The following is a 23,495-nucleotide window of genomic DNA, read 5'->3' on the forward strand; positions in this document are numbered from 1 at the left end:
ATGTTGCCCTAAGAACTAGCTTCTGCTTTGACACCAGTCCTAAACATCATCATCCTCTAGATAGAAAGTCACCGAATCTTTCTGCTGGATATCAGGAAAAATAATTAGAAATACCAATTAATCCCAAAGACGTGTAGAAACATCTGCATTGAAACAAAAAGACTGTTCTGTGTCTCCTTCTCCTCCGTGACAGGTAACTGAATGGCTCACATCAGGTAAGCAGAGCCTCCATGTCCCAGACAGTGGGCGGGGAGGAGCCCTCAACAGGAAGAGTGTCTCTCAGCTGTGATCCCAGCACTGGGGCTGAGGATGGAATCACTGCTGACTCACTAGCAAGCACCAAGCTGCTGGCTGAGCTATCATTTCCTATAACTCATTCATCTGACACTGCAGAAAGCAATTTCTCCCCATGCCCCACCCCCTACCACTCTAATCCTCCCAAAATAAAGCCCTACCACTAACTGCTTCCTGTCTCTGCATAAAGCTGTATTTTTGAAAAAAAAAAAAAAAAAAAAACATTCAGACTTGCCATAGTAGTTATAAGTGGAGGCATTTAATGTGATACATATTTCAAAAGCTGGGTCAGGGAGGGAAGAATCTGGAAATACCTGAAAGCAATGTACCAGAAAGGGGATGTCTTTGCATGTAAATCCCTCAGACTACTTAGCTCTGACTTTATATATGAAGACATATCAGGAGTCCAGGGGTCAGTGAAATCATGATACTAGTCATGCTGAAAAGGGCAGGCCAAGTAGCAGAATGAAATGTTGGAAAAAAACATAGATCTTGAGGATTAGAAAAATCTGAGTTCAAACTTGCTTGTGCCATTTACTTCTGGCTCTTGGGCCCTGTTTAAATTAACTTCATCTCTTTAAGCCTCAGTTTCATCAAATGTGAAATGGGAATAACTATCTTTATTACCTCATAGGCTCTGTTTAGGATTAAATGAGATAATCAGTATGAAGCATCTAACACAGAGCCTGTTCCACAGTAAGGCTTTAGTAAATTTTAGTGAATATCATCATGTCTATTCTGGTTACGTCCTGTCTCACAAAAAGGTGGAAAACAAAAGCAACGTTCATTCCTTCATCTTGTACAAATATTTGCCAAACTGTTTATGTATACCGTCCTAACAATGACAGGCGCATTCTTAGAGGATAAGGCACAGCTTCACAGATGGACAGGCCTCCTAAAAAGAGGAAACCATCTTCCTCACATGCAAGCTTAGGGTAAAGAACATTCCTACATGAAGTCATTCCTGTTTGTGACACAGTCAGAGAGCGAGGATGCCTGACTAGGTATGTTTATTCAGTTTTTGGTATTTTATATGAACTTCTCCCATACATTGTTAATGTTAAATACTAAATATGATGAGGAAAGCTCTTAATGGGAGTTCAGAGCTGCCAGAACAACCAGGGCGTGAGTGACAGGATACTTGGGAAAAGGAGGTACATGGAGCTTAGCCCCAAACTCAGCATTTGATTTTACCTTATGGAGATTTGATGATTTTGTATAATATTTGTTTATATTATTATACATAATATATTGTTACATTTATATTATATTGTTATATTTTTATAATTTTATATTTGCTAATTTCATAGAGCTTAAGACTCTATAAAAATGAGAGTATAGCTATAAAGAAAAGTCAAATTTCTGGCAGTCACAAGTTTTGGACCCACCAAGAAGGGAGTACCAGTAAATAACCAAAGGCTATCATCTTGCCCCCTGACAAGCTACACTCTAGAAGAGGAGAAAAATGTGAGGTAAACCATGATTTACAAAAATTCCAATCCAATCCAATAAGCTAAGTCCCAGACTGAATGGATATAATCTCCCACTCTAGCTGCCTGCCAGAAAAGGTAAGATGACACTTCTATAGAAAAAGATAACATCATCCAGAGACTACAATTATTTATATACATTGCTCAACATTCAAGTAGAAATTATCAGAAATTCCAAAAACTGCAACTAAGAGAGAGAGAAAAAAAACACAATAGAAACAGGCCCACAAGTAACCCCGATATTAGAGTTACCAAATGTATGTTTTGAAAATAACTGTGCTTTTATTGTCCAAGAAAAAAAGATGACAAGATGGAGAATTTCACCAGAGAACTGGAATCTATAAAAAAGAATTAAATAAAAATTCAACAACAAGGCTGGGCGCGGTGGCTCATGCCTATAATCCCAGCACTTTGGGAGGCCGAGGTGGGTGGATCACGAGGTCAGGAGTTCGAGACCAGCCTGACCAACATGGTGAAACCCTGTCTCTACTAAAAATACAAAAATTAGCCAGGCATGGTGGTACACGCCTGTAATCCTAGCTACTCAGGAGGCTGAGGCAGGAGAATCACTTGAACCGGGGAGGCAGAGGTTGCAGTGAGCCGAGATTGCACCACTGAACTCCAGCCTAGGTGACAAAGAGAGACTCTGTCTCAAAAAAAAAAAAAAAAAAAAGAAAGGCACAATAAATAACACATCTTCTTAATAGATGTGTTTAGCAACATATTTGCCAGAGGTGAAGAGAAGATTAGTGAGTAAGAAGACAAACAAATAGATATTATCAGACAGAAATATGGAGAGAAAAAAGTTTGAAAAAAACAGACAAGAGAGTAAAAGACATAGGATTTTGTGAAAGAATTAATATACGGGAGTCCCTGAGACTGCAGAGAGAGAAATGGACAGAAGCAATATTTGACAAGATAATGGTTGTGCACATTTTCAAAACTGATATAAGATTATAAGCCACACATTCAAGAAATTCTAAGAAGTTCTAAATATAAGGAAATAACAGTTAAGACACATCATAGTCAAAATGTTGAAACAAGGAAAAAATTTTAAAATATTAAACACCAAGATATATTACCTTCCAAAAAGCAAGAATAATACAGACAGCTGACTTATCAGTAGAAACAATGGAAGCCAGCAGGCCATAGAATGACATTTTTAAGTTGTTGAAAGAAAATAAATTTCCAGCCTAGAATTCTACAACCTGTAAAAATAGTCTTCTAAAATGAAAGCAAAATAAAGATGTTTTATACAAATAAAAACTCAAAGATTTGTTGTTACCAGATACAAACTAAAAGAAATATTGAAGGTGAGTTATTTGGGCAGGGGAATTTATAGGGAAGGTTAATGCAAATTTTTAAACTTAAAAAAAAGTTATTTTGTATTTTTGTAGAGATGAGGTCTCACTACGTTGCCTAGGCTGGTCTTGAACTTCTGGCCTCAAGTGCTTCTCCCACCTGGGCCTCCCAAAATGCTGGGATTACAGGCGTGAGCCACCATATCTGTCCACAAGTTCTTTTTATGTTTACAGCATAGTAGCCAAATTTGAAATTGACAAATCCCACACAGAGAAAGTGGTATACAGTCTTTGTCTCCCTGAAAACTAGATAGCTCAAAGGAAATGAGAATGTAGAAATGGGGTAGACCTACTTTATCACTAGCCCAAAGAACCCAGAGAGAAACCATGTTGATTTGAAAGCTATCCCCTAGCTCTCGTCCCAAGATGTCACTATGCAAAGAGTATCTGCTTAGACTCTCCTACTCCTCCTGCCTCAGGATCTGAATGTGGAGTTGCTTCCTTTTAGTTTCCTGATGAGTCTTCCAGACCTTGGGCCTTCATGATCTTACAAAAAGTCTTTGGTATAAGTCCTGCCCCTCCTCCTCTCTTTTACCTGATAGTTTCCCAGTCATGTTCTCTAGCTTTACAAAGACTTTACTAGCCTCAGCCCATGGTTCCATATGGGGATTTCCGCCTCAGAATCATAAAGTAAAGCATTGTGTGCTCTGATGCTAACCTCTTGTTCTTCCAGCTTGCTCATACTGCTCTACTTTCTTCTCATCAGATCCTTCAGCCCACTAACTGCTTCTCTAGTGATCATTAGTCTTCTCTGATCTTGACATACCTCTTTATCCATCTTAGGTATAATAGTCAATAGTCGATCATGTCCCTTATTCTGCCTGTGCTGCTGACTTCTCCATCCTCTGTGTTCTTGTCAGCTTTTCTTGCAATGTCTTAACCTCGAATGAACTCTGCCACTCACCTTCTGCATCTTCCACAGAGCAGCTGAGCACTAGTTGAGACAACCACACTCTGGGACAACTCGCTAGTAATGTAACAGAATTCTTTGTCATCAACTACAAATAGCATCAAAAACTCCATGGAGATCCTATGTTTCTCAATTATATTAGGCCACTCCCCAAATCCATAAATGTAAACTTCCCACTTTCTTTAAGGCCCTGATCTGCTGTCTCCATACTCTGCTACTTACATTCCTTCCTCCTGACCCACAGCTTACTTCACATAGAATATGAAAGCCGTAACATGGGAGCTTCCTCCGTTTTCTCCTTTCCCATTGCCAAATACATCAACTCTTTTTCATGTGCTTTTTTTTTTTTTTTTTTTTGACAGTGTCTTGCTCTGTCGTCCAGGGCTAGAGTGCAGTGGTGCAACCTTGGATCACAGCAACCTCCACCTCCTGGGTTCAAGCAATTTTCCTGCCTCAGCCTCCCAAGTAGCTGGGATTACAGGTGTGCACCACCACGTTCAGCTAATTTTTATATTTTTAGTAGAGGTGTGGTTTCATCATGTTGGCCAGGCTGGTCTCAAACTCCTGATCTCAAGTGATCTGCCCACCTCGGCCTCCCTAAATGCTGGGATTACAGGCATGAGCCACCATGCCCAGCTCCCCATACACTTTAAATCTAATCCCTTCACTCTTTTCTGGAATAAAAAGATGCTGATTATATTTCTCTCTTTTTGGTATTTTCTGTAACTCTTAACCAATTAAATACTGTCCATCAGCACTGAAATTTGTCCATGTCTCCCTCATCACACACACACAAAAGGAAAATACCTTCTGTAGCCCTGAGCCCACTCAAGCTATCACCGGGGTCTTCACTGCTCTTTATTGGCACTGAAACAAATTTTGCTCTTCTGCTATAATTTCCTCACCTCCGGCTCATTCTTCTACTTTCTGTGTTCTAGCTCCTCTCTCAGTGGAGACTGATGATCTACAGGTACCTAAAGGCAATGGACATTTTCCAGTCCTATTTCATTTGACTGCTCAGTAGCTTTAGATGCAGTTGACAGTTCACAGCTTTTCCAGACACCGCCTTTCCTTGCTTTTCCTCATACCACATTCTTCTGATGGTTTACCCACCTCTCTGTCTGCCTGTTTATCTTCCATTCATTTTCTAGATACAACAAGAATGATCTTTTCAGAATATAAACCTAATCACGGCATCTCATAATCCTCTAGTAACCTTCTATTACTCCTAGGATGGAGCCCAAATCTTTTAAATGTGGTCTTCAAGGCTTTTCAGGTTCTGAGTCCTGCCCCCTCTCACAAGGAGTCCTGTCTCACCTTGGGCCTCTATCCCTCTTTTTCCTGTGCTTCTACCACCCTGCCTCTGTTCTGAGCCCTGGAATATGTCATGCCATCTACCAAGCCTTGCTCCCGCTTTCCCTCTAGATGGCCCTTACTGCCTCCCGTCCTTGGCCTAGTTAAGTCCCTCTAACTTTTCGGAAACTAGGGAAGATTTTTTTCAGTCCCTTGGGTCAAGTATATCTCACAGTTGTCAATTCCCAAGACAACTGTGAATCAACTGTGAATAAAGGAATAAACAGAAGAATGAACCACATGTCCTGAATCACCACATTCCCCCTGAATCTCTTAGCGCAAGGTTAGCATTTTGGACTCCAGTCTAATTTAGATTGATTTAATACCACTAAACAAACAACAGAGGGCAGTAGACCCAGGGGGGGATGGGCCCCTGGCGCTTCCACTTCCCAAGAGCGTGGACTCTTTTAGCTGAGAATGCTGTAACTAAAGGAAGAAGAGGGGGTGGAACTAGATCTGTGGCACAAAGAGCACCATTCACTCTGTAGTCTAGGACATTTCAAGGGGCACTGCTCACACTGTAGTCAATGAGAATGATGGCACCTGGCATTACAGGAATTATCCATTTACCAACTATGGATCATGAGAGCCTCCTGAGACTAAACAAAAAAGGAGCAGTGGGTTTACGTAAGTTGAGAGAGAGCAAAGAGAAGCAAGTTGATTGCTATACCTTGGAGCCTACCAAGACAAGGAGGGTTGTAACTGAAGATCAACTATAAAAGGGAGGTTTAGGTTTATATAGCATTTGTCTGCCTAGATTCTAAGCAGTGTGTTCTGGGCAGAGCTTTAGATCTTAATGATCACTGTCAGTATTTAATCAGAATGGTACAACAGCTTGGCTGACACCACAAGCTTTGGAATATAAGAAGGCAATATCCACTGAATTGCAGGCCTTCTTTCACCTTCCATGCGTGGTAAGAAGACTAGGTTATTAATCATCACTATATATAAACAGATTCCAGGAGACCCCTAAGTAGAGCTGGGGCAGGCTACCCTGGGCCCTTCTGAAAAGCATGGGTGCTCCTTGCCTCCAGGCTCACCAAGTAACTCTTGGCTGATGTGGTGTCTTAAAGGAGCAGAGGCTTTTCCATTTAAGGAATCACTACTGCTACTCCCCCACTCCCACCCCTACCTCATGCACACAGGTTGTGTGTGCCGGTGCCACGTCTGAACAAATACATACATCCTCTCTCACTGTGGGCCATAAGGAGATTGCTGAAAGGCCCGTGACTCTGAGACCCTTCCTCCTTCTAGGAATGTGAGTTCCCAGGTTAGAGGAAGAGGCTTCTAGCACTGTTATGTTACTGACACTTTATAATTAACCACCTGCCCCGTGGCATGTGGAGGAAATGACGAAGCAGCTCTGTGACTCACCTTCCACACAGCTGAAGCCCTGCTGACACATCAGAGTCTGTGAAGATGTGCATTCTGATGGGAGCAGTGGAGACTCACACCATGAGGAACAAATCAGGGATGATTCTTCTCCCACCGACACTGGCAGCGAGAGAGGAAAGAGGCCAGGAACTAGGAGATCTGGGGTCACAGACTGGCTAGGTGGCCAGAGACAAGTCACTTCACCAATCTGGACTGATTTTATGCAATACAAGGGGGCTGCTAAATTACAACTGTAGAAACCTGTTTTTTCTCTAAGAATCCATGTTCTCCTGACAGCTAGAGGGATTCCTACTTCCCCTATCTAGTGGGATACACATCCTGGTGTAATTCGCACTGCTCCAGGGTTCTTTCTCCTCAACATCCAAGCATTTCGAGTCACTATCATCATAAACAAACAGCCATTCCCCTGACCTTGAGGCTGCCTCTGCTTTCTCTCTCTCCCACTTCCTTTCTCAGCCAGGCTTCTTTGAAGAGAAGCCTGAGTCCATATTCTCCATTTTCTCACTTTTCATTATATTTGTAGCCTACTCTAGCCTAACTTTAATGCCTATGCATCAACCACCTAATTGCCAAATCCAAGGCGATCCTCATTTTAAATCTTCCTTCATCTCCTTGAGGCATTTAATCTCACTGGTCATTCCATCTGATCTTCAAACTCCGCCTCTGACTCCCCTAGTTGTCCCCATCTCTCTAGCTGCTCCTTTTCATCATCTTCCCAAATTTGTCTTAACATGCTTGCCCGCTGGAGGTCGTTCTTCCCAGTTCCATCCCGGGTCTCTAGAGATGTGCTCACATGACACCTACCTTCTTCACTACCTAATCTCAGATCACACGTCCAGCACACACCACACTCCTCACTTCCAATCCAGCTGTCCAACTCCCCACTAGATATTTTGACCTTGGTAAAACATAGGCAATTTAAATTCAGTAGTCTAAAACTGAACTTAAGATACTTTGCCTTGATGTCTCCTCCTGCTGAATTTCCTGTAGAGCATAGGTTTAGAGCTCGGAGTACCTGGCTTCAAATGTAAGCACTACTATTTACCAGCCATGTGACTTGGGGCCTGTTACTTCACTTTCAAACTTTCTTGTTTTCCTGCCTGCAATGAGGATAATAGCACTAATATCATTACGATGATTGAGTGAGATAATCTGTATAAAGCATGTAGTCAAACTCCTTGTGCCTGATAAGAATCCAATAATTAGGTTGGGCATGGTGGCGCACCTCTGTAATCCCAGCAATCTGGAAGGCCGAGGTGGGCAGATCACTTGAGGTCAGGAGTTCGAGACTAGCCCAGCCAACATGGTGAAACCACATCTCTACTAAAAATACAAAAATTATCCAGGCATGGTGGTGTGTGCCTGTAATCCCGGCTACTCGGGAGGCTGAGGCAGGAGAATTGCTTGAACCCGGGAGGCGGAGGTTGCAGTGAGCTGAGATTGTGCCACTGCACTCCAGACTAGGCAACAAGAATGAAACTCTATCTCCAAAAAAAGAAAAAGAAAAGAAAAAAGATTTACAACTATTATTATTGTTATTGCTATTTTTCATATCCTTCTCAGGCACTTGTGTTTTAAGCCTGGCAGTCTTCCTAGACGGCCCCCTCTCCATCATCCTCTCCTTTGAACCTGTCAGTATGTCCCATTGCTTCTATCTCTTCATTGGTCTAGAATTGACTCTTCATTGGTTTCTGTTCTCCTAGACTTCTAGTGCACTCTCCACAATGCCACCAGAATGATCTTTCTAAAACACAAATGCTACCATGTTACATCCCTGTCTAAAAGCACTTTAATGGTTCCCGAAGGCCTATGTGTAAAGTCTAAATTCATTTCCAAGATTTACAAGATCCATCACAATTCTATTCTTGCCAGCTTCTCCATTTCACCTACTGATACGTCCCCACCTGGATCCCAAAGCAGTGTCTTCTGCACACGCTATTCTTTCTAAAATGTCCTTCTTGAAAACTGTCTATTCGCCAGCTCAAAACTTACCTGGCCCCCTCCCCTTTCTCATTCTTCCCTCTTCAGCCACACTGCTCCGTTCAGGACAGCTAGTCATACTATGATATTGCATAAATACTTCTACTGCAGAACTTATCACTCCACAGCAATGTTACTGATTTTCACATTTTCTCTATTGGGCTGTGCTACTCAAGGGATCATTTTCCTCTTTACTGCCAGGATCAGGCACAGGGCCTGGCACCTGGCAGGTCCTCAGTAAATAATGAATGGAGGAATAAAGAAAGAAAGCAGAACACTGACAGGACTCCGCTGTGGCACACAGGCCACATCAAAATGAACAGCTCTTCACCATCAACCCAACAGCGAATCTTGAGTCTACCATCATTCTCCTGCAGCACTGGCACAGCATCCTCATTAGCCTCCAGTCCATGAGCTTCAGGTGCTGCAAAACCAAGAGGTTCTCTATAAAAGGCAACAGATGCCTCTTTTCACACCTACCCATCATGAACAAATTGCCCACCAGAAATGGGCAACACAGGCCAAATAACTAAATGATTTCTGTCAACCTCCCCACCTCCACTACTGGAATTCCTGCTTACTTTGCAGCTTTCCCAGAGCAAAGGGAAGGAAAGCAGGGCTATTCCTGAGATTAGAGAGTGGGTATATGGGACTGGCAGAGAAGAATCCTATGTGACTCTTCACTACCTAACAAATATAAAATGAAAATCAGCTTGCCTAATGGCTGGATTATGCCTGAAATTCTGCAATGGGAAATTCTTTTCTTTGGCCGATGGCCTTTTTTTCCAGTTATAAATTAAGTAATGATAGAACATACCACAAGCCAGAAACCAGTATGAAGACGTTTATAAGATCTGATCTTACCCAGTGAATCAGAACATGCTGGATTCTGACAGAAGAGAAAAAAGCGCAGGTGGCAGTAGATACCATGGGAGAGAAGAAAGGGGAGGCTGAGGCTATGGAAGTCTGGGTGATCCTTATTAATGCCTTGCTCTTAAAATCAGTGTCTTACTCAAAGTTGGGTCAATTTTATTTGACTTATATTTTATGTACATGATAAAGCTGTCGACTTAAGTTTTCTGAAAATTAAAAACCTCTTATGCAAGGTTTTCACTTTAAGTCTGGATTTTCTTAAAGCAAAGCACACGAATATCTGAATCAGTAATACTTTGGTCACATATTAATAATTCAAAAAGGAACTGAACTTAAAAAGAGTTGGGCAGGAAGGGACAGAAAACAGGATCTAACCTGTCTTTGCCAATTCTAAGCATGGACAAGAATCCCAAGATCTGACCTCTGATCAGAACCATTGCTCTGGGGACCACAATTCTAGCGACAATTTGCCTACAAGTTTTTGCCTGTCTGCCCTAACCCAAATTGAATAACATTCATTTTAAAGCAAAATTGTCCTAGAAACAATCCTCATTAAAAGTGAAAATAATACAAGAAACTAATGAGAAAATGAGCCTGATACATAAGCAGAAAATCTGCTATCCAGGAAGATGACAAAATATATCAGCCTCTTAAGACATCAAGATAATAACTTGTTTTGTGAAAGTATAATGCATAAGGAACCTTCTAATATATATATATATACACATATATATATAGTGAATGTGATAACCTATGTAAAGCATGTAGCCAAACCCCTTGTGCCTGATAAGAATCCAATAATTAGGTCGGGTGCGGTGGCTCACGTCTGTAATCCCAGCAATCTGGGAGGCTGAGGTGGGCAGATCACTTGAGGTCAGGAGTTCGAGACCAGCCCAGCCAACATGGTGAAACCACATCTCTACTAAAAATACAAAAATATTTTGTATTTGTGTATGGTATGTCGTTTACACCATTTGTAATGTGTGTGTGTGTGTATATATGTATACACACACACACACACACGCAGCAGGAGACTGTTGTGACAGAAATGAACAATGGTGTCTCCTTTTTTCAGGGGAACCGCAGGGTTTTCAAGGCTAACTAATGACAAGAGAAATTAAAAGCCTTCTTTTTTGGTTATCTCCTCCATACGCACATCCCAGCCAGACCAGGCTCCTCCCCTTCAGCCTCCAGGAAAAGGAGCCATTCTAGACAAAGGAAGGGCTCAAGGTTCCAAAGGATGACCCAGATGCCAAAGGACTCAGCCTGGCTGTGGAACATTGGCTTATTCTACCAGATGACCTGCTGAGGCTGCCATATGGCCTGAATGTGACATTCTGCTCAGGATAACAGGGCCTGGGTCTATGCCTGGTTCTGCCCTTTGGGCTGGGATGACAGAAGTAGAATATATTTGTTCTGAGGCTAGTGACTTGTCTGATGCAACTACCGTGTAGCCATAACTTTCAATGTACTCTATGGAGCCTTTTCAGGCTTTCAAAGAAATGAATACCCTGGCAAAGAAGAACTGAGGATGGGCTGCTGCTCCTATTCCTGTCTGACAAAGGACAAGCAGGTAAATTAAGGGACTCATGATCCAGGAGTGGTGAAGCCAGTGCAGAACCCAGATGTCACAACAGAGTTCAATGATCTATGTTAGCCTCACTGCCAACAACGAGATTTCATTCTATTTTAAAAGGCTCATGTCTTCAGGCTTGATATTCTGCAAAGTACCTCATCAGAGGTTCTCAGGTGATATCATGCTTTAAAACAGTTGGTGATGAGTTTTCAGAAAGGTTAAAACTCTAACGACCCAGAGGAAGAGAAGTGAAATTTTAAAAGGCAAGAATTTTTAGTCCCAAGTCCTTTGGTTTTCGGTCACCAAAAATAAGGCCTTTGTATTAATATTTGCCTTCTGTATTTGAAAGTACAGTAACAGTTGCCCGTCTCTAACAAATGCAGAGAAAGATTACTGATTGCTCAGAAGGATCTAGAGCATTAACCTTATCAGGATTCTGTAAGTCAATCCTAACTCGTTTTTCAAAATGTACTTCTCGGGTGAAGGGGACACGGAACTCTCTGTACTATTATTACAACTTCCTGTGAGTTCATAATTATTACAAAATAATTATTTTTTAATATATTTTGTCCTACTGATGGAAATGTGGCCCATGATCATTTAGGTTCCATTTGATAGTTCTGGACTAAAAACGGAGCTGTGACCAAGAATAAGAATAATAAACAGCCCAGGTGAATTTTATGTCCTGCGAAGCTCAGGAAAGGCCCAGGCTAAGCTTGAGTCAGTGCACCTGTGCCCACCTGCAGCCTTTGGTCTAGGCTCCGTATCTGATGAACTACGAACTTCTGAAACCTCTGGGTCCACAGAGGCAAAATGGGAGTTTAGGTCAATCCATGCAAGTTCTTAAAATCTCAGTTCCTAATTTTTACTAAACTGATGCAAGACCAAGAGGGTATTAAGCAAACTCAGCCCTTGCGGCTGCCAGGGATGGAGCCTGACAAGCACTGGGCAGTGGAGTACGGGGCAGAGAACGTGGCTCTGGAGCCAGGCTACCTAGGTAGGTGCCCCAGTTTTGCTGCGCAACCAGTGATCTGACCTTGGGTGAGCGAGTTCACCACTTGGTATCTCTATTATCCTGTACACTGGGGACGGGATCATACTAGCAGCTGCCTCATAGAGTTGCTGAGGACTGAAGGAGTTCTTGAAAGAGTTCACTAGAGATCCTGGCACATGGTAAGCACCATAAAAATCACTATTAGATGAGGTGAGTACCAGGAAGCCTGTTCAAGGCAAAAGGTACAACCTTGAGGAAGGGTGTGTGGTTCTAATGCCAGAGATAATTACGCTTCAAACACTATTATATTACCCTTATCTACATTTATTCTCACCTTCCTTATGAATCACCTTGGAGGATGTTAGTCTTAGCCCAGACACTAAACACACCTGGAGATAATAGGGAGGTAAAAAATCTGGGTTCTACTCTTAACTCAGCCTCTAAGGATCCGACAGACCATGAGAAATCCAACTTGCCTCTTCCAGCCTCGGTTTCCCAATCTAGACAATGAGAACACAGGTGCTCTCCAAGGCCCCTTCCAAGTTGTGACATTTTATGATTCTGAGTTTGGTGCCTGGGTTGGAAACGGTTCTTTACTCAAAGTAAAATTCCTCCCAATTCACATGTCTAAGTTTTTTGCTGTAGCATTGCCGTTGCCTAGGATACAAAGTGCATGTGCTCCCTCTGTACCCTGAGACAGGAGAGCGCTGCGATCGCTGCCTCTGATCTGTGACGCCGAACCACAAATGGGCTTTGTACTACAAACTGACTGATGCCTTGAACAGCGACCGAGCCTCCGCTGGCACTTACAAATGTGGACTTGGCATTCTGATGGCGTCCCAGATGAAATGGCAGAGGGTGCACTTTTCCCCCACAACCATGTGGCCTGGGGAAATACGGCCTTTAAGTGTCTCCTCGAGCTTTCTTGGACCGAGGGGTGAGGTGCTCCCACAGGTCAGCAGATCATGTCCAGTTTCTTTCTTAAATTGTACAACGTGCTGTGGGAAGCTCAGTTCACATACACTCAGGACCTCTGAATGGTTTCTTAGCCCCTCTCTGCATTCCCAGAGTACTTTGCAGCTGAGATTTAATAAACTTCTGTGTGTGGGTGGGGACTGGGGTGCCTAGCTCTCATCGATATTCAGCCTAGACCAGGGTTTGGAGGAAGAGCTTTTCACTTACAGTGTTTTATGCTCTTCAAAGCAAATATGTTTGATCTATTCTAGTCCTTAAAGCTGCCCTTAAGAGGCTTAGGGCAGAAGTTATTTTCTCCACTGAACTTCGTGTCAGCTTCAGGAGAACAGAAGTCGTGTCTGTCTGTTCTATACTTTATCTTTATTACCCACCATAGCATCTGGAACTCACTATCTACTTGGCAAATATTTGCTGAATTGGTAAATAGATGCTTTTCAGACAAGGAGTTAAAGAACTCCTGGAGGTCATACTGCTGATAAGAGGCTTCTGGGTTATGTGTCTCCAGGTCCATTGCTCTATGACCTCCACGGCTAATCTCAGAGAGGCTCAAAATGGATTTGCATTGACAAAAATCAAAACTAGGTTCCACAGTGACATTCAGCATTGGTCTTACAACTATGAGGCCAAGAGGGACCAGAGGACAGCGTTTGGATGCCACTTCTCTGAACACCCTTATATTTTGGGCATGGTAAAGCACCCCCTCATTCCAGTGCAAACTCAGCTTCTCCTACCTTTCTGCCTTTGGATGTGCTGTCCCCATCACTACCTGGAGTGCTCTTCTTGTCCCTTCCTCTTCATGACTGATTCCTCATGAGAAATCACTTCCCACCAGGATTTTCCTTCTTTTCCTTCTTTGGCCATGAAAATCTGGGCTCACTTTCATCAGAGCACATATCACATGATAGTATGTTTCCTTCTTTTCATAACTTACTCCCCCACACTGTAGGTTTCTTTGAGTTCAGGAACTGTCTTTTATGTCCATAAATAAACTCCCAAAAAAGTGGTTAGTCCACAGGGTTTTAATAGTTCTTGTTGAATGAATTTCTATGTGAGACCCTGTGTCTTCTTAAGGAAAAAAAAAGTTGAAAAATCTCCACAGAGCCCTTTACCCACTGATGGTGAACTGTTAATGACAGGTCATCCACGATCACCAGTAATGAACAGACACACACACCAACATATTAAATTATGCATTAAATTATTAAATTAAGCATTAAATTATGCAGCAGTATTTCTGGTAGGCATTTGCCCTTGCAGCTGCAGATGTGACTATAGTGAGATTTGGGCTTCCCTTGATTTTGAAATTGTTGGGAAGGACATATAGGACTTAGCAGTGAGCCAGGGATATTGTCTGGCCCATTTCCTAAATTGACCAATGCCTTGGACCTAGAGACCCAAATTCTATTCTAATCACAGGAGGCATCCTGGGGAGGTATAGAGAAAAAAGAATGTTGCTTTCTTTAGACATGCAAACAGACTAAACATTGGTGAAAAGATTGAGAGAAATTAGCCTAATTATCTTTGGAGGGAAAAGTGTGACTGGTTTTCCTTTTCCCCACCTACTCTCACTATAGAGACTTGCAGCTCTTTGATAAAAAAGAAAGGATTATAAAACCAGGAAACACAAAGGGTGTGGGGTCCTTTGTATGAAGGATACAGGGACAAGGTAGGATTACAACCAGAGTAAGAAAGGCGCTCTAGCAGGACTGGGGGAAAGAACTGGAGGGACCTGTGGGTTTCTTCCCAAGGGGCTGCATCTACTCCAAGCTGGGTAGAGAGGCAGAACCGCCTCTTTCATGTCATGTGTGCTGACAGTCCCAGACAGCCTTCAGATCAGTGGACATTCAACAAGTAGAAGCAGCCATTAACACAAACACAACCCCAGGCCAACAGGCCTGGCCTGGTTTATGAGGTGCTCTAATCACCAATCCCCAGGCCCTAGGCTTTATCTCAAGTGGGTCGGTTATACCTTCTGCTTACTGTCTTTCAGCAGCATCCAAGCTGCCCAAGGGAGAAGAGGGAATGGAGGCCAGTGTGAAGGACAGGAGGGATCCCTCCAGTGCAGCAAGGCACTGCTGGCTGCTCCCACCTCCCTCCTTACCTCACCTCTTCTGAGATGAGGTAAGGATGCATCTGCTGACTCCCTCTTTCACCATGGTTTTTTTTTTAAAGGGATAAGTGAGAAAATGTGAGTAAAAATACTTTATAAATTGTAAAGGTGCTATACAAGTGTGAAGAAGTTGTATTATTATCACTGCTTTATTTAGTCGCAGTTTGCATCACCCTGCTATACTGACATCGCTTACACTTTTGCTCAAATCAGTATTCACAAGCTTATTTCTACTGCTGCAGTTCCTCTGTGAGTGGCCAGCTCAGCTGAGGCCTCCTGCCCTTAGCTCCTGTTGTTCTCTGCGCCTGGAACAGCTCCTCTGACTGGCAAAATCCTAGTCATCCTTAGGACCCAGGGCCACTCTGAGACCGTCTCCATCCCTCTCTCTGCTCTCCTCGCAGGACCCTCTATCCATTTCTACTGTGGATTTGCCACAGTGGGTAGAATTGCTCATCTACCTCCTGTCTTCCTCTTTAGACTGTGAGCTCCTAGAAGGCAGGATCTATGGTTTGTTAGTAGGAATAACTTCCCAGGCCCAAACAGAAAATATTTCACATGCTTGCTCTACTAAGAGAAGAGAGTTTGCTTGCTAACCTTCTTATTTTGTTTTTGTTTGTTTGTTTGTTTGTTAGACAGAGTTTCGCTCTTGTTGCCCAGGCTGGAGTGCAACGGCACGATCTCGGCTCACTGCAACATTCACTTCCCAGGTTCAAGCAATTCTCCTGCCTCAGCCTTGAGTAGCTGGGATTACAGGCATGTGCCACCACGCCTGGCTAATTTTGTATTTTTAGTAGAGATGGGGTTTCTCCATGTTGGTCAGGCTGGTCTCGAACTGCCGACCTCAGGTGATCTACCCGCCTCGGCCTCCCAAAGTATTGGGATTACAGGCATGAGCCACCATGCCCGGCCTTCTTATTTTGTTTTCATGGGACACACCTGGAATTAGGTGTCATACCTAGATGTCACAGACTGGAAAATTAGAGCTGATTGTAACAAGCCAGGGCTGCATGCTAACAAAGCACCAGGCATTATGCTAAGCACCCCCTAGGAGGTTGGTGCTATTTTGCAGATGAGGAAATGAAGTAATTTGCCTTTGGTCACAAAACTAAATAATGGGGCTTAAATCAGTTTGACTCCACTGTCTGTAGTCTTAATCCCTGCAGCAGAAAAAGGTAACACAGACTAAAAGGAACAGAGAGGAGAAAGAGAACTTAAGAATTTATTAAGATAAGAATACTGTCATAGTTTTTTAGCTTGATTTTATGATTGTTATTTTAAGACATGAACAGCACTATTTCCCCCTTCTAGACTAATAGTCTAGCAGGTAACTGTGTCAGAAAAATAAATAAGTAAAAGTTTCTATGAAAAAGTCAAATACAAGAGAAGATTCATGCAGGGGGCTAGCGAGGATCCTGTCTCCCTACGTCTTCGGTATTGGTTTCCACCTCTTCCTCCTACCTTTCTATCTCTGAAGTTAAGGTTCCTCAGTGGTCAGAGGCCTCTTCCTTATCATCCTAGACCTAACATCAAGCCTTTGTTTCCAGGCATGACAGGGCAGTGGTGCAGCAGGGACCTACCCCAACGTCAGGGAAAAGAGTATATTGGGTACCTCCCTGCTCAGGTGCTCTAGATTGGAAATAAACCGAGGGCCGACGGCTCGCTCCTCTGGCTCCTGGACCCTTCCAAGTTAAAGAGAGGCTCCCTTTGAAACCCTTCTTTTAAGTATCTGGCTGACCAGGGAGAGTGGATATGAGGGAGAAGTACATCAGAAGACAAGTCTCTATCTCTAGAAGGCTTGTCTACATTTCTTTGTTTGTTTTGTTTTTTGAGACAGAGTCTTGCTGTGTCACCAGGCTGGAGTGCAGTGGTGCAATCTTGGCTCACTGCAACCTTCACCTCCCGGGTTCAAGTGATCCTCCTGCCTCAGCCTCCCGAGTAGCTGGGACTACAGGTGCATGCCACCACGCCCAGTAAACTTTTTGTATTTTTAGTAGAGACAGGGTTTCACCGTGTTGGTCAGGATGGTCTCGATCTCTTGACCTGGTGATTCGCCTGCCTCGGCTTCCCAAAGTGCTGGGATTACAGGCATGAGCCACCATGCCTGGCCATGTTTTTTACTTTCTGTTTTCGACTATCAACAAAAATACTATAACCCAACCCCACAAAATGGCTGAAAAAGGAGTGGCAATGCACGAAACCCTTGGGAGTTCCTGGATGACGGTCATCCTTTCACCACACTGGAGGATAAGCACCCTCATATAAACCAATGGGAAAGCAGGCCCTACTTTATGAATATTTTGGCTTCACCACCCGCTAGCTGTTTGATCTTGGAAAAGCTACTTCACTTCACATCTATTAAAAGTAGATAGTAACTGAACCTATCTAAAATGGTTATTTCCAGGGTTGCAGACTTAATATATGGAAAACTTAAACTTATGCAAATAAGTACAATTATTTGCTATTATTATGGTTATTGTGTTGACATCATTATTAGCCTCATTATGCTTCCTCTCTGCTGTGTCCCCTGCCCTGTCATATTCTAACCCTTTCTGAAGACCACTCTGATGATTTCAATATTTTCTTCTTTTTTTTTTTTTTGAGACCGACTCTCGCTCTGTCACCCAGGCTGGAGTGGCGCGATCTCGGCTCACTGCAAGCTCCGCCTCCCGGGTTCACGCCGTTCTCCTGCCTCAGCCTCCCGAGTAGCTGGGACTACAGGTGCCCGCCACCTCGCCTGGCTAGTTTTTTATATTTTTTAGTAGAGACGGGGTTTCACCGTGTTAGCCAGGATGGTCTCCATCTCCTGACCTCGTGATCCGCCCGTCTCGCCTCCCAAAGTACTGGGACTACAGGCTTGAGCCACCGCGCCCAGCCTCAATATTTTCTTCTATGTTCCAAATTGTCTCTTGGAATATTCTTTGGAAGACTGGACCAAGAAACTGCAGTTCAAATAGTTTCCCTTTTCCTAGTCATAGAGACACCTAAATCAACCACTCAGCAATCAGGCGGGATTCTCATACATATGGCTGTCAACACATTAGAAGTCAAGCATCTTGCCAGTGTACATGGACCAAATATGCCTAATGTCATTATTCTTCTTGAGATGTATCACACGCTCAGATCCCCCTCTAAAATCTATCTTAATAGGAAAGAGCAACTACACAGATGATTAAAAGCCCTGGGACCTGATTGCTTGTGTGGGCGGCGTGGTGGAATACTGCAGATTCCCCATAGTGCAAAAGTGGAAGAGACAGTCCAAGAGACAGTTGGCGGAATTCTTTGTTGTGGAAAAGGTAGACTAGGTTAATGGAGAGCCCATCCCTGGACTCTGGAAAGCAGAGGTGGAGGTTGGTGCTATAATATCTACTAGTCCACTGTGCTCCAACTGTCTAGTTTTTCAGCTTCTCAAAGGGCTGAAAATTCTGTATGGCAGTTTATAAACACAACACAGTCTCTAAGTGTTTTTTATATTGTTTGCATTCCGAAGTGGATGTATATATCCTCCTTGTGATTCTGGGCTACACCTGTTTGAATAATAGAATGTGGTGGTGTGATGCTATGCCAGTTTGGGGCCCAGGACTTAACACATGGGCAGCTTCCACTTTCTATTTCTTTGGACACTTGTTGGAACCCAGCTACTGAAGTATGAAAAAGTCAAAGTGCTTGTGAAGATGTCCTCATGAAGTGGCCCACAGGGAGAGGAACTAAGGCTATAGCTCTCAGCCCTAGCTGAGCCCTGAGCTGACAGGCAGCACCCACTGGCCTTCCATGAGAATGACCACCTTAGAACTGAACCCCCCCTCACCTACTGGAGCCACCCCAGTTGATACTACACAGAGTAGTGACGAGTCTCGCTGAGCTCTGCCCACATTGTAGATTCAGGGCTAAACAAATGATCGTGGTAGTTTTAAGCACTAGGTTGTGGGATGGTTTCTTAGGTGGCTGGGTAAATGAATCCTTCCCTGGATCCCCTCAGCACTCTCTTAATCCTGAAATCCTGCGTCCTTTGCTCTTTCCTCTCAGTCCAGCTGAAGATTGAAATTAGCTGTCAGAGCTGGAAATATTGCAGGGAAACAGAGATTCTTTGGTCAGAATACAGATGTTATGACAATTCCCTAGTAATAGCCTTCAGATTGCTTTTCTATGTGTCAAACAGTAGAAACTTGTCCCTAAAATGTCTTGTCCCAGTCTTAAAAAATCAGGCTTCTTAGCACTATTTGCAATAGCAAAGACATGGAACGAACCCAAATACCCATCAATGATAGAGAGGATAAAGAAAATGTGGTACATATACACCATGGAATACTATGCAGCCATAAAAAGGAATGAGATCATGTCCTTTGCAGGGACATGGATGAAGCTGGAGCCATCATCCTCAGCAAACTAACACAGGAACAGAAAACCAAACACTGCATGTTCTCACTCATTAGTGGGAGTTGAACACTGAGAACACATGGACACAGACAGGGGAACATCACATACCAGGGCCTCTTGTGGGGTGGGGGCTGAGGGGAGGGAACTTAGAGGATGGGTCAATAGGTGTAGCAAACCACCATGGCACACAAATACCTATGTAACAAACCTGCATGTTCTGCACATGTATCCCCCCTTTTTTTTGAAGAAATAATAATAATAAAAAAAATCAGCCTTCTTGATAGTAATACCAGAAATTCAAATTGTCACAAAGGAGGTACAATTTTGCACTGTTGAAATTAGCTTCTGTTTTTTTAAAGATAATACTTAATACAGGTAAAGTTGGGATGAAATCAATATATTGCACATGGCAGGGTAAATTAGTACAATCATTTTAGAAAATAATTTGGCAACGTGTAACACACATGCTCCCATACACACAACACACACTTACAAAACTAACCTTTGACTTAGTAATTTTACTTCTGGTTATTTACCCTTAGCAAATAATCTAAAGTAGGAAGGAAATAAATGAAACTTATTTTATAATGGTGAACAAACTGGAAACAGCTTAAAATTGTAAACACACAGTAGTTAAAAGTATATTACACTAGCCTCATGAAATATGATGCAATCATTCAGATAATAATAATGAAAACCAGTAATCTTCAGCTTACGATGCAATACTAGGAACGAAAAAAAATCAAAATATAAGGTTGTATGTTCACTAGTCACAACTTTATAAAACCAGAGATGCATATAGACAAACACTAGAAGGAAATAGATTTTTAAAAATTTAAGTTATTTTAGATTTTTTCGCCTTCAAAAGTAATACTTTATAATTTTTTTAACATTTAAAAAAGGGAGCATGGGAAGATGCTCCAGTAAAAAACATTAAGTTACCTTCCATCCAAATAAACAGCTCCTTTTCTTGGTGAAGACAGTTATTGTCTGTTTGTTGAATAAAATCAAGAACTAGTACTGGGGTTCTATGGGATATGATTTTTGGAATACGCAATTTATTCTAGAGGATAACTTCCTAGAGAACAAGTCCTTGATTATGTTTTGTTTAATTTGTACTGTGGGTGTACGCTAAGAAAACACGAAGGTAATTAAGAGATTTCAGCTAAATTAGCATATTATAATTTCTGCTCCCTCTTTCCTTCTGACCTCCTACTTTTTCCTTTCTACCTCCTACTTTTTCCTTCCTAAGCTTCCGAAATATAAAGTGCTAAAGTAAAATTAGCAACAGCAATTGCTATTTTTAGAGTGAACTTTAATCTAATTTTCACAAAGATCCATGCCAATTCAAAATCACTGCTGTTCTCTTGGTGCTGGTATTACAGGGATTGTCTTTTGCATTAAAAGTTAAAATTACAGTCACACAGGAGAAAGAAAACCTGGCTTAAACTTCTCCGTGGTCAAGTCTACACCAGTAAAAGCAAACAAAAAACTGATTGCAATTGTGTACTTGAATATTTAAAGCCAAAAACATTTGTATCCCAGTTGTTCAAATACTGGCATTTAAGATCTTCCTCAACTCTAAAACATGCACAGGGAAATGGAGAATGAAGACCTGGCTTATTTAAATTCCAAAATCCCGCTTAAAGTCCTGTGTGTATGATAGCAGGAAGGAAGGACATTTTCTGTGCCAGCCTTCTTGCTCTTTGCTGGAGTCATCACCCTACATTACCACCATCCAAATAAGCGACAAACTAAGCATTAAGTAAATTCCTATCTGAATATGTAGCAAAACAGTAAATCTGTGTTTTCACAAACAAATTTCTACATATGACTTGTTTATATTTTACTTTGAAGATAAATAGCTGCTTGGAACACTGAATCTATTTCAAAATTTGGTCACATTGAGCATTTTTCTCAGTCATAAGATAATCATAGCAGATAAGGGTGATTCTGCAATTCTGCCTCTGCTAGGGCAACAAGGAGTCAGACTTCTTTTATCTCTGTGGCTCTTTTCACATCAGCCCACTCAATGCTAATACAAACGTAAACACATGAGTTAGCCAACCATTAGGGGCTTGGGAGCTAAAATGTAAACTCCCTCCTTTCTTAGCAGGCTTCTAAGCTAAACAGCCTACTGCTACACAATAAAACAGACCAACAGACTCAAGTCAGAATGTTCTCCACCAAAATAAAATAAAAATAAATTAAATACAATTAAATTAAACTAAGTCAATAAATAAACCCCACAAACTGGATAACGAATTTTAAGAGGCCCAAAGATAGCTCTGGAAAGTAGAAAAGACAATCATTCCCTCTCTCTCCTTCTGTCTCTTACACATACCCTAAATCACTTGAGTTGTTTAAAAGAATTTGCATTAACACCTCTTGATTAGTGTCAAAGTAAAAATTGCTTAATACTTAAGTGATGAAATGTGTAGAACTAAGCGTCACAGGTTTGATCTTAATTGGCTTGATACTGTGACTTACACTGGAGTTGTTTGTGGACTTTTACCATTATGGAAAAGCTCCCCATCTCTTCAGGCCGACAGCAGGCTTATAAAGTGGAGAGACTAACTTAATGATGCAAATGTTTAGGCGGGTGATTAGAGACACTCTGAACATTGCATTCTCTTGTGATCTCAAATTTGCTCAAGGAAATGATGGCTTCAAGCAGAACTGAAGGTATATCTAAAAATGATTGCGGAATCTCAGTTAATTTGAAGTTGTTTGTTTTCTTTGAAATGTCTTTTATCATTTCCATTTGTCAATGACCTTAAGTTGATGAAAAACGAGTGTATCTGAAGTCTGTGTCTGCCACTGAAGAGCTATAACTTTTAACACGCACTTTGCAGCAATGCTTGCAGAGATGCAAGCTGACTGAACTAGGAGAGATCTTGGTTCCCACACTGAATAAATACAGACTCACTGTGTTTAGTGGTACCTCTTCCTTGTATCTTGGAGAGTCTGGGTCACTGGAGAACAGATATTTGGGCCATGATGACTATACTGTAGTGCCTTCTCTAAAAGTTATCGTTGACATGTAAGACTGTAGGGCTTCCAATCACTTGGTACCACATTGTGGGGTCTGTTTTGATTGGTTAGCACCCATGCCAGAGGGCTGGCAACATATTTTTTGTTATAATCTCCCAACACACAAAACTTCTTGGGCTGAAAATCAGAAGATCCTCAGGGATGTCAATATTTGTATATTAGAGTTTTAAGGTCTTGGCTATAGATTTTTTTTAAGTGTGGCAAAAGTACAGGAGTGAGTTAAGTCTCCCCTGGGAAATTAGCATAAAATCTATAGAAAAGAAAGGACAGATCTAAATGAAATGAGCAGAATAATACCAGTGCCCAATCAATTTGATTTTACAGTTTAGAAGCCACCAAACTGCATGTAGGCCTAGGCTAGAAGTCAAAGATTTCAACTACACAGCTCAATTTTCTCAAGAAGAGTGCTAATTTCCATTTTTATCTTGGCCCCATAATTCCCATAATCCCCATAATTTCTAGTTTTGAAAGTAGAGTCACCACACTTACAATTCAAACCCAGGCCTGGGATTATTTTACCTGTGTCTTATTCTCCTGAGGTATCAAGATTACCAACCACATTCTTGGAGACCATGTGTAGTCTGCCTTCGTTTACAGCTGAGAAAACCAAGGGCCAGAAATTAGGTAGCTTCCTGAGTATGAGACACAGTGGAAACTCAAGACCCAAAGTCTGTGGTTCTTTTCAACTCATGTCTGCTTACTCAGCTCAATACAGAGTAAATGTCATTGGTGAAAAGGAGAAGTCAGGACCAGCTA

The 23,495-nt window shown here is 42.1% G+C and overlaps 1 protein-coding gene across 1 annotated transcript in view; it reads right to left on the bottom strand.

Annotated features, from left to right (window-relative positions):
• Window positions 1-23,495, bottom strand: part of SEMA6D (semaphorin 6D) — a 56,762-nt gene that overhangs the window by 16,998 nt on the left and 16,269 nt on the right.

The sequence above is a fragment of the Trachypithecus francoisi genome, unplaced genomic scaffold, assembly GCF_009764315.1.
Source record: "Trachypithecus francoisi isolate TF-2019V2 unplaced genomic scaffold, Tfra_2.0 Lachesis_group3, whole genome shotgun sequence".
In the NCBI taxonomy this organism is placed as follows: domain Eukaryota; kingdom Metazoa; phylum Chordata; class Mammalia; order Primates; family Cercopithecidae; genus Trachypithecus; species Trachypithecus francoisi.